We start from the raw sequence: 17,068 nt of genomic DNA, 5'->3' as shown, positions 1-17,068 counted from the left end.
GCCATGGCCGAGGTCTAGCGTTCAGCCTAGCAACCCCAGGACTTGGGTGGCGTCTGTGGACTGATTCCCTGGGAATATGTGAGCCCGGGGTAAGCTCCTTCCCACCTCCCTCAGTGCAAATCCTCACGGCAGTTGCTCTCTACCCTCCTCATTTTTCACCTCCTCCTCCTCCTCCTCTTCCTGAGCGCTGCCTCTATAAGCTCTTGGTAATAACGTTGGGATAAACAACGTCTCCAAGAGGTGGGATAAATGGCTTCCATTCCTGGAAGCCAGCAGGCGCTGGCCCAGAGGAGTGGGGGCCTCTCTTGGCTATTGTTCATCGTAAAGAGAAGGAAAGGCAGGGAGGGCGGCGGTGCTGCGGATGAGCCTGCTGTGAGCCATTACTGTTGAACATCCCTCGCCCCCGGAGTCTATTGTCTGCCTCTCGGCAAATGGTTCACTCACTTGCTTTTCCTTCCCGTCTACCATGTCCTTTACACACGCACCGCAGGACAAGGCAGGGAGTCGCTTACTCCCCTCGCCCCAGAGAGGCCTGTCTGACAGCTCACCCTGTCCCAGGCTCGGTGTGCCACCGTCACATGGCAGCCTCATGGGCAGCGGCACGTGGGATGGGAAACCATGGAACCGGCACAGGCTCCCTGGGGCTCGAATCCTGACGCTCCTGCTTACTCACTCTGTGGCAGCTCGGGGCTCTCTGAGCTCCTGAGTCATCTGAAGATGCGAGGACCTCCCCCCCATCCCCCCCACCCCCTCACCCCTCAGCTCCATGCAGGTGTCAGGGCCAGCTCCAAAGCCCCAGCACGCTCCCTTCCCTGCATGTCCGCGGTGCACGGGGTCTCCGGTTCACCGGACTACAGACAAGGCAGCGGTTGAAACAACCAGCCCTGAAGCATTCTGCTAGGTAGGGATAAGGAAGAACTTGGCAGAAGACAGAAAAGTAAAACCAAGGCACAAAACCAGTATTTCTTTTTCTTAAAAGAAAAACACTTTTATTGATTTCAGAGAGGAAGGGAGCGGGAAAGAGAGATAGAAACATCAATGATGAGAGAGAATCATTGATTGGCTGCCTCCTGCACATCCCCTAATGGGGATCAAGCCTGCAACCCAGGCATGTGCTCTTGACCAGAATTGAACCTGGGACCCTTCAGTCCTCAGGCTGATGCTCTATCCACTGAGCCAAACCAGCTAGGGCACAAACCAGTATTTCTTAAGGGCTTTTTACATGCCAGGCCCTGTTGTAAGCCATTTACTAGTATATCCTTGATTTTCCCAAAGACCCTGCAATGAGACATGACCCCTACCCCTACTTTGCAGAAAAGGAATGGAGGCTGGGATGAGGGGAGTCACTGGCATGGAACTCCTGGGGCTGGAAAGTGGCAGAGAACAGCTGGAAAGCAGGCTGCTGGACTCCAGGCTTGTGCCCCAGCCACGAGGTGTATTGTTTCCCAGCTTCTCTCCGCCCGGGTTCTGTCTCGCCCACAGAGCTCTGTGTATTTTCTCTATTCGCTTGTTACACGGGGAAGGTAGCAGCAGGTGACAGGACCACGCAGGAGGATTTCAGTAGAGTTTAGTCCCCACTCTCCCATCAGCTTCCAGCCTCCTGCATCTCTCTTTCTGCCTCAATGTGCCCGTCATGAATCTCAGAGGACCTGCGGAGCCATGTCTGTGTGTGGCTGCCACGGGAACAGAAATGGGAGTCAGAAGTTGTATCAATGCTCAATCTCCTCCTCTCTCTCTCTCTCTCTCCCCCTCCCTCCTTCTCTCTCTCTCTCCTCGCCCTCCCCCCGGTCATATTTTCATATTGAAGAGTCATAATATGCTATTTTGTGCTTGGCCCTGGGAGTGAACTGTGCCATACACAATTTTGCCCTTCCTGTGATCCTGGTCCAGGTTGGGAGACAGATGTGTGAGCAGACAGTGCCCAGCCATATGACAAGTGTTGGGTTAGGAGGATACCTAGAGTACCGCAGGAACACAGAAGAGGGGCTCCCTGGTCGGGGGTGGGGGTGGGAGCTGGGAAGGTTTCCGGGAGAAAGTGAGAGCTCAGCAGTGAGAACTGATGCTCAAGCAGGCGTTCCCCAGGCGAAGGGAAAGAGTGGCCTTCCAGGCAGAGGGAACAGCATAGGCAAAGGCCTAGAGGCAAGAAGAATTGAGCAGGATGACGGAGGAATCATCCTTGACTCCCCTCTTTCTCTCTGGCGCTGGTGACTAGGAGTCAAATCCAACGTGGTTCCTACCCTTAGTAAGTTCAAAGTCCAGTGGGAGGAGACATGAAGGCGTAAAAAATGTATGGATGGAGTAGGTGCAAAAGCAAAGCAAGGCAAGATGCGGACATGGCAGTGATTAACCTTGTCTAGAAATGTAGGGAATGTTTAGAAAGGGCTCTGTGAATAGATAACATTTGAAATGGGCTTTGAAGGATGAGTAAGAGTTTGCCAAGCTAACCAAGAAGGGTCTCCCAATGCACCTCAAAGAACCAAAGTCAAGGACATGGAGAAATAGGAATCCTCATGCATTGTTGTTGTCTTTTTAATCTTTAATGTTGAAAGTATTACATATGTCCCCTTTTTCCCCCCATCGACCCCCTCCAGCCCACCCCTGCCCCCTGCCCCAGGCCCTCACCACTCCACTGTCTGCATCCATGGGTTATGCATACAAGGTCTTTGGTTGATTACCTCCCACCCACCCACCCTCTGAGGAATCCTCACGCATTGTGGTAGGAATATAAAGGGGAGCACCCATGGTGAGGGGGAAAAATGTGATGGTTCCTCAAAGTGTTAAAATGGAATAACCATGTGACCCAGTGATTTCACTTCTAGGGATATACTCAAAGAACCGAAAACAGGGGCTCAAACAGATACCTGTGTGCCAGTGTTCACAGCAGCATTCTTCACAATAACCAAAAGGTGAAAACAAACCAGTGCCCATCAACAGATAAATGGAAACAAAATGTAGACTATACATCAATGAATATTACTCAACCAGAAAAAGGAATGAAGTTCTGAGATATGCTATAGCTTTGGCAAACCCTGAATCATTATGCTAAGTGAAATAAGCCAGACATAGAGGACAAATATTGTATGATTCCACTCCTATGAGATCCCTAGACTTGGCAAGTGCACAGAGACAGGAAGTAGAATAGAGGTTACCAGGGAGGGGCTGGGCGCGGGGGGGGGGGGAGGGCATGGAGAGTTATTGCTTAAATGGTACAGAGTTTCTGTTTGGGATGATGAAAAAGTTCTGGAAATAGAGGAGCTGGTTGCACAACAGCAAGAATGTTCTTAATGCCACTGAACTGTACACTTGAAAATGGTTAAAATGAGGAGGGCTGGAGAGACCTTGGGGAGGTCTCCGTTTTCCTAGTTGCAGAAAGCTCTCCGGCAGCGATGCCGGGGAAAGCAGCTGTGTTCTTCTCCCAGCCAAGAGGCGCCGGCAGAGGCCAATCACCGAGCTGATGAACTGACTGGGAGAGAATTTCTCCTTCCCAATGGGCACAACTTCCCGTCTCTCCTATGTTGCCTCAGCTGGTAATCGAACTTTATTACTCCGGCTAATAGTCATCGCCCATCGATGACGCCCGCCTTCACGTCACTGCTGAGTCGTCTCCAAGTGTCACCTCATTTAGTTCGCAAGCAAACCTCCGAGGTACAGAGTTTTCCTCTGTCAGAGGAAGAACCCGAGCTCAGAGAGGCAGTGACTTGGCTGAGGCCACACAGCTCATACGTGGCATGGAGCCCGAGGTGATCTGCCCCCAAAGCCGTGGTTGCAAATCACTTCCGCACAGAGGCAGCTGCTGCCCAAGAGCAGGAAACGCATACGTGTTCCTCTTCGCTGAGAGCCACCGTGTGCCAGGCGCGATGCCAGGACAGGGGTAGGTGACCTGTATGTAGTAAGCTCTCTCTCGGGGACCCTGGGAGGGAGGCACTGTAGAGCCACTTTGTAGGTGAAGAAACTGAGGCCCAGGGAGATGAAATGACTTCCCAAGTAAGCGGTGGAGCCAGGACTTGCATCAAGGTCTGTCTCACCTCGAAGTCCAGGCCCTTTCCTGCTGTCGTATCTGCCCATGATGCCCTCCCTCGCTCCCAGCCACCTGGGAACAGGTCCCGGACAAGATCCGAACAGCACTGAGCAAAGAGGGACGCCTGCACCCTCGGCACCTACTCTGTTCTGAGTCCTGAACTACAGGCTTCCCGTTCATGACCACACCTCTGGGGCCCGCTCTTGACCTCTGCCACCAGGCGTGAAAGAGGGCAGCGGTGGGCTGTGCTTTTGTCCAAATGAAGAAGAGAAAAACTTACACTCAGATTCCTGCCAAAACCATAGCCAGTGAGGGTCAAGTCCCTGCGAGGTGCTGGTGCTTCTCCTAAGCCACCTCACTTGCCCCTCACCACGGCCTTACGATGGAGAGGTTGCCAACTGCACCTCGCAGACGAGGAAACTGAGCTCAGAGCAGTGCCTGAGGTCACACAGCCCGTACATACATGGTGGTTCCAGACCGTCCGCCTCCAAAGCCAGGGCTCCGTTTGCTTCTCCGGCTTGCATTCCTCAGGAGCTGCCTGAGGGCATCACCAGGGGGCCAGACCCACTGAGGGATCCCCAATATTTGATCTGAAATGAGATGCTTGATCTGAGCGGTACGCCTCACCATCCCAGGAGCTCCCTAAGGCGCATTGCTCCTAATAATAGCTCCTAATAAGAAGTAAGTTTCTTTTTGCCAAAGGGGGAAATTGAATTGCTTTTTTTCTCAGTCCATGAATCTTACAGTTTCTCCTTAATCCTATTGAACTGACAAGTTGCTACCTTTTCTGCATTCATTCCACAGAATGCTCCCAGAGCACCTGCCATCACAGGTCAGGGTCTCCGCTACAGGCTCAGATGCATGGCCAAGAAGACCCGGTCCCTGCCCTCGGGGATCACGGTCTGGTGGGATGATAGAAAGTAAACAGTTAATTTCAGCACCATGTGGAAAAGTCTGAGACAAAGCCAATTGTGGAGTCACAGAGGAGAGAGACCCATACCAGTCTGGCTGATAAGGGAAGGGGACCTGGAGCTGGAGTCTGAGGCTGGGTTTTGAAGGATGAGTAAGAGTACATCATAGTGATCAGTCAGTGCTCCGTACAGAAGAAAAAAACCATCCGGGCTTTTAAAAGCAAGAGTTTACTGCAGGGAAGTAGGAGATTTAAAACGGTGTTGTGGGGAGGGCTGCTAGAGGAGTAGACTGAGCCTCCAGGAATGACTCTCAGAACACTGCAGGGTCGCCAGCTACACAATCAACAGTGGGCCAACAGGCAGCCACCCCTGCGAATAGTAGGTTCAAGAACTTACCATGTTATGATCCAGGGGTGTGGCATCTGGGGCCAGAGAACACCAAGCTGCTGTCACAACAGCCTCGCAGGGCTCATGAAGGTGACGGCCGGTGCTCGAGATGCTACTGCAGAGATACCTCCATCGCTGCTCTTGCTGGAGCCAACAGCCAACGCAGCAGAAGGACCCCCTCCACCCGTTCCTTCCTGTTGTTTAACCCTCACACAGGTTTAGCTGATTGGCAGGATTGAATTTGCACCCAGAACCCTAGCTTCAAGGGAGCCTGGAAAAATCGCTTTTATCTCTAGAGTCCAGGAAGGCACAGGAGGGAGAAGAGGAAGGAGGTGGCAATGGGTGCTGGGGGCCCAGCAGGCACAGCCTGGCTCACACAGGAAGGAAAGGGAAGAGCAGCCTCAGCTGGGTGGACCTGTCTTGAGTTTCCTCTTCTGTCCCCACACAGAGCCTTTTTCCAGGCCCACGCTCGCCAGGTGGTGTGGGGAGCCCACAAAGCCGCCTGCCCAGTGGCCCACACGGTCAGCGTGGAAGAACCTGCCAGACCAGCGAATCCACATGGCCATGTGGGTGATGAGGAAACAGGTCCAGAGAGGAGGCGCTGCTGTCTCCAGGCCACACAACCACTAACCAGCTGGACCTAGAGCTTTCTTGTCCCCATTTTACCACTCTGTTCAGTCTGCCACCGGGAGGCCCTCTTCTTCACAGCCTGGGGCTCACCCCACCAGGTCTGGGGCTTGGCTGGGGCTGGGGGTGGTGGCTGGTGCAAGTGGAGGAAAGCAGTCTGGAGTGATGGGAAAGTTCAGCCTCTGAAGTCAGGCAGACCTGAGCGCTCCTCCTGGCTCCACTCCTCCTAGCTGTGTGACCTTGACCAAGCTACTTAACCTCTCTGAACCCCAGTTGCCTCCTCTATGAAATGGACATAATGATAGCACAGAATAGTGATGAGAACATAGCTCCTGTATGTAAAAGGTTATACAGTAGGTGTTCTCTACATGAAGCCAGCAACAATCTGTTCTTCAATACGCCTGTTCATTTACAAATGGCTCTTATTGTTAAAAGTAGCTAATCTTCCCAAGTTCCAGATGGGAACATTTATAGGTTTTATAGTGCTGTAGGCTGTGTTTCTTTTTCTTCTACACCACAGCAGCATCAAAAGACTTTCCCTGTAACTGCTTCTATTGCCCTATGTTACTGGTTTTTAAATAAACATTTTGGATTCCTCACCTCATAGAGGCCCTCTCAAGCCCACACACATAGATTCACACCAAACACACACTTATACACATACATACACATGGATATGGACACACACACACACAATCAAATACACAGATCCTCAACAGCACTCCTGACTCACACACAAATTCACAGAAACACACACACAGCAACCACAGCAGCACACAAGCAAACATACCCTCCAATGTGCACACCTCACACACACCAGTTCTGTGACACATTCAGGGATATTAATAGTTACAGGGAATGGAAGCTGACCTCCCTTTGAACGGCTGGTCAGTGACAACTTAGGGCTCCTTAGAGTCCTCATTGAAGGGCCCTTATCAGTCTAATTCTGAGTCTCCAGCCTGGGTCCCATCTCTGATAAAATAATTAATTTTCCAGGATAACATCTCGCTCTCTGAGTCATCCCTACAAGTCCCTGGAATAATGGCACGTAAGGAGGGAGCTTTCTGAACACCCCAAGTCCCTACAGAAAGCTTCAGCTTCCTTGGTGAGGCATTTACATGCTGGGGAGGGTGCATGAGTGGCATGGTCCCCACATTTGAGAAAAGTAAGTGGGAGGAAATATCAGACAACTGCAGAGTACAGATCATCATCTAAGTAACCCCCACGGGGCACCTTGGCAGCGTTAAATCGCTCCGTGCCTCTATGGCGGTGTCACAGAACAGCTTCCTTTCCTCTGCTTTACCGTGAGAAAGGCAGTGTGGAACCGTGGGAGTATCCTGAGGCTTGATTCTGCGTCTGAGTCTGAAGCATCATTTCTGGACTCTGAACAACTGGGCAAGTGGCTTACTTCTCTGAGTAATCGCTGTTTTATCAACAGAGTTAGTGACTAAGAACAAGCGCTCCAGACCAGGCGGCCCGGCTCGGCCCTTGACTAGCTGTGGGCTCTTTGGCAAGTAAGTTAATCCCTCTGGGCTTCAATCTTCTTATCTGTAAAATAGGAATCGCAATGGCACCGACGTCATAGGTTTATTGCAAGTATGAAATGAAAATATGCAAAATGCTTAGGACAGTGCCTACGGCACACTCAGTGCTCGATGAGTGCTAGCTAGGTCATTCTCAGGCCTTAGTCACCGTTGTTGGGAGGATGTAGAGAGATTAAGAATGAGGCTGTGTCATGGAAGCGGCAGCGACATCAGGTGCTACCATTATCAAAGCTGGCTCTGCCTATTCAGGGGATTGGTCATTAAAAAAAAAAAAGTCAAATAGGAACTTTATGCTTGAGATGCAAGAAAAATTTAGGACTGCAAATGGCTTTGGGGTCAGACAAACTTGGGACGAAGTCATATGTCATTTCCTGAAGCACTTTGTGACCCTGGGCAAGTCACTCAACTTCTCCAAGCGCCAGTTTCTCATTTGTGAAATGAACAGACGTTACTCTGCCAACATCTCAAACATGCCGAGGGTCCTGCAGCAACAAGGCAGGTGCATAAAATCCCTTTGCAACCCAGGGCCAGTGAGGGAGTGACTCCTGTCATTGTCTGGCCAGGTTTTGTGCAGGGACCTGCAAGTCTCCGCACAGGGACGATAAGGAGAGGGAGCTGATGTGAAGACTACATGACACTCTTAGCTAAGATGCCTGGAATGTGGGTTCTTCTCCCTATGCCGTCTAGCAGAAAGCAGCCTATGCGGCTTTATGGTGGGGACTGCGCCTCGGTGATGAGGGATTCTAAAGCAGCTGTTTCCACAATAGCTCCTCTTCCAGACCACTGTTGTTCCTGTCACTCAAGAAGAGAGCAGGGAAGAGTGACAGGGAAGTGGTTTTGCCTCATCTTCTGCTGTCTGGAGCGTATTTGCCTTTAGACGTTCTGATATCAGCCAGGGACTCATTTCTTCTTTTCTTCAGCTTCTAGACATTAGACTTGCATATAAATAGTAGGTTGCTAGCTCCCACTGGCCTCCATCTATTATAGCTTTAGACATGCTCAGAGTCATGCAGGCAGAAGTCCTAATTATCCTTGCATCCCTGGTGGCATCCAGCGTGTTGTGCTTTATCCATGGCAGGTGCAACAGTAACTGGCATTTCGTCTTTCTCCTATTCTGAGCATTTTGCTTTGTCCTCCTCAAAACACATGATCCAATCTCTGTGTATTTGTCTAACCTTCTCTAATGTCCCTTTGATAAATCTGCTCCACTCACACCGGTCTCTTTGCTCTTCCTTGGACTTGCCATCTTGTTCCCACCTTGAGACTTTTGCTGTTATTGTTCCCTCTTCCTGGAACATGGCCCTTCTCCAATATTTACAGGTCATATTTTTTTTCAATAATTCACATCTATGCTCCGAGGTCACCTCCTCAAAACGGACTTCCATGATTATCTTATCTAAAAGAACATTCCCTATCATTATCTGTCCTCTTGTCTGAAATTATACTACACATTCATTTGTATATTTGTTCATTATTTGTCTCTTCTACTGGAAAGTAAGTTCCAGGACGCAAGGGACATTGCCCTTTTTTTGTACTTGACTGTATCTGGGACTCCTATAACAGTGCCAGGCCATGGTAGACACTCAATAAATAATTATAGAATGAATAAATGAACAAACATGATCACATGGAATACTGGTCAAAATAAATCATCCTGCCAGTTGTAACATCACTCAGCTCCAGACTGTTAATCGCATGCCCTACCTCTCTCTGTGTGTGTTTCCCCATAGCCAGTTCTGACTCAGAGCTGCTCACATTCTTGGGTGACAGACATGGATGAAGTCAGCAGGGGGTGTGGAAGGGGGCATCTATCATTGTTTCATTTTCCTTGCCCAGAAAGAGGTTTAAAAAGGGTCCACCAACTTTCAAGAACAATTTTCAACAGTACTTCATAGGGCTATGGGTTCCCATTGTAGATATTATCAAGTTGTGTGGTTATTAAGAACACCTATCTGCCCAGTGTTTCCAGCCAGCAAAAAAAAAAAAAAAAAAAAAAAAAAAGATAAGTGGGGACAGCTGGAAAAAAAGATATCAGCTTTAGATTCCAAGATACGGCAAAATGAAGATGTCACTAATAGCAAGTGAAAAGTTGGCTCGTCCTCCCCCCTCTCTCCTCTTCCCCTGGGCTCCATTTTCTGCCTCAGCACCTGCACTGCCTCATGCCTAGTAGCGGAATTTGCTTTTCAGCACCACGGACAGCAACCAGCTGGCTGCCGGAAAGGCAGAGGGAGCCAGAATTTGGGCCATTCTCACAGTCAAACAAATATTTACTGAGCACTTCCCGGGGCCAGGCACAGTGGAGAATACGAAGACTTATGTGGTCCAGAGCTTCAGATAACTTAATCTCTTCAAGACATCTACATTCTTAGACTGATACAGCTGGAGCAATATCCCAAGCCTCCTGATACTTGGAAAGTGGGGGGGAATCAAAGGGAAAATGTTTTCCTTTGCACAGTTGTTGAATTTCTGCTCTGTGTCTGCATATGTCTTCTAATTTTCTCACTAGGCTTTCACCGGGTCCAGCAATGCCCTGTGCCTTGTTAAATTCCAAGTACCCGGCACACGGCCTGGCACGTGGTAGATCATCGTTTTTGAATGGGTGTGTGGATGAAGGGATGCTTACAAACCCCTATTTTACCTTGTTCTTTTTACCTTTATTTTACAGATGAGTACTCTGAGGCTCAGAGAACTACCTTCTCATGACAGCTATTAAGTGGAAGAGCTTGGATTCAAATCCAGGGCCTCCTGTTTTCATGCTGTGCTGCATGAGCCACTTTAGGTGCTGGGCACTCCTGGGTCCTAGAAAAAAATGCTAGCCACAGAGAATAGTTCTAAACTTAACAGAGGCTTGGCAAATCACGAACCTGAGTAAATCATGTTTTTCTTTTTGGCTTGTTTCCCCCACGTGTAAAACGAGGGGGAAAGGATTGTATGGCTAAGGTCTCCCTTCCCCATGCACATGGCTTGTAAGGGCACAACCTCCCCCATTCCCCTCTCCAGCCCCCAACCCCACAGCCCTGCCCCCACTATCTGGATCATCCATCTGCAGCAGTTGGGCAAGGGGGGGGCAGCAGGGGGCGCCAAAATGAACTTAAAACATCTTCCCCTGCCTCTGCAGGGCGTCAAATGAGAAGTGTATTGATATCCCAGCAGACCTCGGGCTCCTTTTTCATCTTCCTCTGTAACCAGAGCATGTGCGCAAGCAGTGCAGACTCTCTCCTTTTCAGAGTGCAACAAATGAACTTCAACCCCTCACAAGAAGTGAGTAAAGAGGCCGCCCCAGGACACAGAGACAATGAAATGAGGTTGTGGTGACTTATCGTCTAGGAACCCACTGGTTGAGTAACTTTGGACAAAGCCCCAAGCAAAGCTAACTGTTTAAATGGCTGCGGCAGCGGAAAAATCAGTTTGGTTGATTGATGTTCTGGGTTTCTAGTTAGTGGGTGGCTTCCAGCCATAGCTCTGCCTTAGCTCCCAGAATTACTCCAATAAATGATTTGCTCATCCCTAACTCTTCCCAGGAGGCAGGAGAGGGGGGGCTGAATCAGTTCTCTCCAAGCCTGATTGGGATTTAATGGGGGCCGGTGGGTATTTGTGCACTGGGGGCAGAGTGAAGAGAGGAGGAACAGATCTGTCAGGCTTGGCAGAAGTGTTTGGCTCCTGCCTGGAGGTGTGGAAAGGAAAATAAAATCAGGAAAAAACTGATGCAGAGTGAATATCTTTCAATTATTTGGGAAAAAAATGTGAATAAAATGTTTTATAAAGGTGTTTCTCTAACTAAGTCAGCCATTAAAAATCTAGACTGGCCAAAGAGGGTGTCCAGATTGAAACAGTAATGGGGGGAGGAGTCCTTGGGAGGTTTTGTCCAAGGAGCTTTAACTCAGCAGGTGGCACCTAGGATAATTGGAAGAAAACAAGCTTGCTGTTAGCCCGACCTTGGTTCAGATCTTGGCTCTGCCATTGACTACCTATGGGACCTGGGTCAAGTTGCTTAATCTTTCTGAAAGTCAGTTTCTCCATCTGTAAAATGGAATCTATATATATAAAAGGCTAAAGGACCATCACAACCGAACGGACTGCCGAACAGGCTGCATGGGGCGACTAGGCCAGCAGGGGGGTTAGTGAGGGACAACCAAACAACCAAACAGCAGGCTGCATGGGGCGACCAGGCCCATGGGGGGGGGGGCAGTTGGGGGTGACCAGGCCGGCGGGGGGGGGGGGCAGTTTGGGGCAACCAGGCTGGCAGGGGGGGCAGTTAGGGGCTATCAGGCAGGCAGGCAGGTGAGCAGTTAGGAGCCAGTGGTCCCGGATTGTGAGAAGGATGTCCAAGGGGTCCCAGATTGGAGAGGGTGCAGGTTGGGCTGACGGGGACCGCCCCCCCCAGTGCACAAATTTCATGCACCAAGCCTCTAGTAGTAATAATAATAATAATAATAATACTTCCCCTTCCAGCTATCTGTTTCTGCAAAGTATCTATTCCCCATTAATATTTTGTGACATAACAAAACAACCATTTTATTATGCTCAGAGATTCTTAGGACAGGAATTCAGCAGGACATAACAGGTGTGGCTTGTCTCTGTTGCATGAAGACTGAGGAGTTGAATAACCTGGAGGTTATTCACACAGCCCCCATCTGGGGTGACTCAAAGGCTGGGTTCATTTGTAACAATGATTGGAGTACTTGCCTGTGGTCTCTCTAGCATCAAAGCCTCAGTGTGGTGACTCAGGACTCTAAGAGCAAGTTTTCTAGTGAACAGGCTCAAGTTTCATGACCTTTTATGACCTAGATATGGAAGTCACATAGTGGCATTTCCTTTGTACTCCACTGATCAAAGCCATCGCAAACCCACCCAGATTAAGGGGAGGGGAAGAGAGCCTACCTCTAAATGAGAGGAGTGCCAATCTGCAGCCAAGTTTTAATACCACCACACCTGCCACGCATGGATATTATGACAAATGCGTACCAAGTACTCGACACCAGCTACTCCTGTTTGCTCAGAGAATTGAATAGTGCACTGTGAGAGCTTTCCATTAGTCTTAGATAAAAATCTATAAATCTACAGGACCTGCAGGGTCTGGATCTGATTTCCTCTCCAGCCCCATCTTGCCCATCTCTCCTCTCAAATACCTTGCCAGTTACCTTCCTTCAGCAACTAGAGGCACCTTGCCCCCTCCCACCTTCCAAGTCCCTTTGCTCTGCTGCTTCCTCTGCCTGGAATGCTCTTTGCTCACTACATTGCTTTGCAAAATACCTTAGGTCACTGCTTCAGGGAAAACTTCCCTGATTCTTGAGACCTACATCAGGTCCCCTCGTTAAATGCTGTTAAGAGCACCCAATACTTTCCTTCGTAGCACTACTCACCAGGTAATGACTTTCATAATAGCCATCCCTTTCCCCATGCTCAACCTGACCACCATCACGTTATCTAATGGACAGGGACCCTGTCTGTCTTGTGCCCTCAGCATCTAGCACAGGGACTGGCATAGAGGATGCTCAATAAATATTTGCTGAATAAATGAGTAAATGGATGATTAGATCTTCAAGGTGTTAGATTGGACTTGAATCGCATTTACTAATGGTTTTTAGCTCATGCTCATCAGGAAATCTGATTGGCTTTGATGTCATCATGGGGCTTACTGGGGTTCGAGAAGTTTCTGGTATCGAAAATGTTAATTCCTACCTGGCCATCATGGCTCAGTGGTTGAGCGTCGACCTATGAACCTGGATCCCTGCTTCGATTCCCCGTCAGGGCATATGCCCTGGTTGTGGGCTCAATCCCCAGTATGAGGTGTGCAGGAGGCAGCCGATCAATGATTCTCTCTCATCATTGATGTTTCTATTTCTCTTTCCCTCTCCCTTCTTCTCTGAAGTCAATAAAAATATTTTTAAAAATATTTTATAAAATAGGAGAAAGAAGAAAAGATAAAATATATGAACAATAAAATAGCAGTAAATACATAGCTATCAAAAATTGAATAAAAAAAATAAACAAACAAGTAGAACAGAAACAGACTCATAGATACAGAGAACACTTTGATGGTGGCCAGATGGGAAGGGGATAGAGGGGTTGAGTGAAAAAGGTTAAGGAATTAAGAAGTACAAATTGGTTGTTACAGAACAGTCATGGAGATGTACAGCACAGCATAAAGAATATAGTCAATAATATTCTAATAACTATGCCTGATGTCATATGGGTACATTTATTGGAATGATCACTTAGTAATTTATATAATGTCTAATCACTGGGATGCACACCGGAAACTAATGTAATATTGTATGTCAAGTATAATTGAAAAATACAAATGATTTAAAAAATATAATAAAAAAATATGAACCCAGCCTTTGAGTCATCCCAGATAGGGACTGAGTGAATAACCTCCAGGTCATTCCACTCCTCCGACTTCATGCTAAGACTAAATTACATCAATAATTACATTAAATGAAACTAGTCTAAACTAGATTTGGATTTTTAAAAAAGACTCAACTATAAGTTATCTACAAAAATCTCATTATATTTTATTATTTTTTAAAAATATATTTTTATTGATATCAGAGAGGAAGGGAGAGGGAGAGAAAGATAGAAATATCAATGATAAGAGAGAATCATCAGTTGGCTGCTTCCTGCACACCCCCAACTGGTGATCAAACCCACAATTCAGGCTATGCCCTGACCAGGAATTGAATCGTGACCTCCTGGTTCATAGGTCAATGCTCAACCACTGAGCATACCGGCCAGGCTACAAGAATCTCATTTTAAATTAATGACATAGGTATATTAAAAGTAAAAGGATGAAAATAATGCACCATGCAAATGTTAATAAAAAGAAAACTGGGCTCGCTCTATTAATATCAAAGTACACTTCAAAAAAAAATTACTAGACATAAAAAGAGCATTCAACATTGTACTGTAATTCCCAGCCACTGCAAAAAGACAAGTAAAAGAAATAAAAGACGTACATATTAGAAAAAAAGAAATAAAGCTGTCCCTACCATAGACAATATGATTGTCTATATAGGAAATTCCAAGGAATATATGAAGAGAAAAAGCTTCTAGAACTAATTGGTGAGTTTGGTAAGGTCACATGATATAAGATCAGCATGTAAAAATTAATCATATTTCTATGTACTATTAATAAATAATTAGAAATTGAAAATTTATAAACAGTACCATTTATAAGTCTGAAAAAGGTAAAATATTTGGGTATAAGCCTAACAAAACATGTAGGTGATCTGCATGCTGAAAACTCCAAATACCTGATAAAAGAAGACCTAAATAAAATGGAAAGACATAACATGCTCACAGATTGAAAGACAACATAGTTATCCCCAAACTAATTGGGGAGTCCTAGTAGATATAGAGTCCTAGTAGAAATCACAGCAGGAATTTTTCTGCAGATATAGGCAAGGTGACTCTAACATTTATATAAATAAGAAAAAGAACTGGAATAGCCAAAACAATTTTGATAAGGAAAACAATATTGGAGGGCTCACACTACCCAATTTTAACATTTACTGTAAAGCTACCGTAATAAAGACAGTATTAACAAAGGACAGACGTGTAGATCAATGGAATAGCATTAGAGGACACAGAAATAGACTCACATAAATATGGTCAATTGCCTTTCAACACAGTTGCAAAAGCAATTCAATGGAGAAAGGATAGTTTTTTCAACAAATGGCATTGGAACATTTGGGTATACATAAATAAAACAATATACTTTACTCCTTATACAAAAATTAAAATGATCACAGATAGAATATAAAACAAAACTTTTCAAAGAAAACATAGGAGAAATCTCCATGACCTTTAGTTAGGCAGAGAGTTCACAGATATAGCACCAAATGCATGATCCATCAAAAATTACTGGTAAATTGGACTTCATCAAAATTTAAAATGTTTGCTTTGCTAAGCGAATGAAAATACAAACTCCATATGGGGAGAAAATATTTGCAAATTACATATTTTGCAAAAGACTTGTATTCAGAATACATAAAGACTGCCCAAAATTCACAATCCTATATAATAAAAGCCTAATATGCTAAGTGTCCGGTCATCTGGTTGGCTGTTCAACCAATCAAAGCGTAATATGCTAATGATGTGCTAAGGCGACTCAACTGCTCGCTATGACATGCACTGACCACCAGGGGGCAGGTGCTTTGACCAGTAGGTTAGCTTGCTGCTGGGGTCCAGCCGATTGGGACTGAGCAAGACGGGCCGGACATGCCCTGGATCCCTCTCACAGTCCCTCCCCAACTGGCTAACCTCCACATCCCTCTCCAGCCCCGATTGTGCACTAGTGGGATCCCTCAGCCTGGCCTGTGCCCTCTCACAAATCCGGGATTCCTCGGGGAATGTCAGAGAGCCAGTTTCGGCCCAATCCCGCAGGCCAGGCCGAGGGGCCCCACTGGTGCACAAATTTGTGCAATGGGCCTCTAGTAAAATATAAAATAGGCCAAAAACTTGAACCTCCACTATAGAGTTCTCATACTCAATGAGCTCACATACATTGTTGGTGGAAAGGAAAATGGTTGAGCCACTCTGTCCCTCAATAACTGATAAGCAAATTGTGGATCATCAGTATAATATAATACTACTGAGTAATAAAAATAATGAATGTTTATACACACAACAATGTGGATGTATTTCAGAGGCATTATCCTGAGTAAAAGAAGTCAGTAACAAAAGGTTACATAATGTATAATTCGTTCCATTTATATGACATCTATATGGCAGAATTATAGGAACAAAGAATAGATCAGTGATTGCCAGGGTTTAATGGTTAGGGGAGTTTATCTATAAAGGGACAGCATGGGGAAATTTTGAGGAATGATGGAACTGTTTTTTAATCTGATTCTGGTTGTGGTTATGTGAATGTTATATGTATTAAACCTCATAAAAAAATCTATCCAAAAAAGCTAATTCCACTGTACGTAAAAATATTTTAACCCTTTGTGACAGAAAATGGTAGAGCAATGTCTACAGAGTCTTTTCTGAACAGACAGAAACTCACTGAGTTTTATAGGATTACTAGAGGTCTGGTGCACAAAATTCGTGCATGGGGTGGGGGCAGGGGTTGCCCAGCCTGCACCCTCTCCAATTCGAGATCCCTCTCGCAATCCGGAACCATTGGCTCCTAACCACTCACCTACCTGCCGGCCTGATGGCCCTAACTGCTCTCCCCTCCTGGCCTGATCACCCTAACTGCCTATCTGCACTCCCCCTCCTGGCCTGATCGCCCTAACTGCCTATCTGCACTCCCCTCCTGGCCTGATCACCCTAACTGCCTATCTGCTCTCCCTTGCTCTCTGCACCCATCAGACCCCTGGCGCAGGCGTGCTGAGAGCTCTCTGCCGAGGCCCCGCCCCATCCTGATTGGTCATTACATGGTGGTGTCCTGGCCAATTTGCATATTCCTCTATTATTAGTATAGATATGAAATAATGCACATAAAACATTTGGTGCCATGATTGGTCTATTGCATATAACCAAGCCTTCATTTGTAAAAATGTGATGGCAACACACAGACATTTTCAAGTGGTCATGAACTCAGAAAACACAGGAGCAATGAGACATTCAGG

The sequence above is a fragment of the Cnephaeus nilssonii genome, assembly GCF_951640355.1.
Source record: "Cnephaeus nilssonii genome assembly, chromosome: 11".
In the NCBI taxonomy this organism is placed as follows: Eukaryota; Metazoa; Chordata; class Mammalia; order Chiroptera; family Vespertilionidae; genus Cnephaeus; species Cnephaeus nilssonii.
This window is presented reverse-complemented; position numbering follows the sequence as displayed.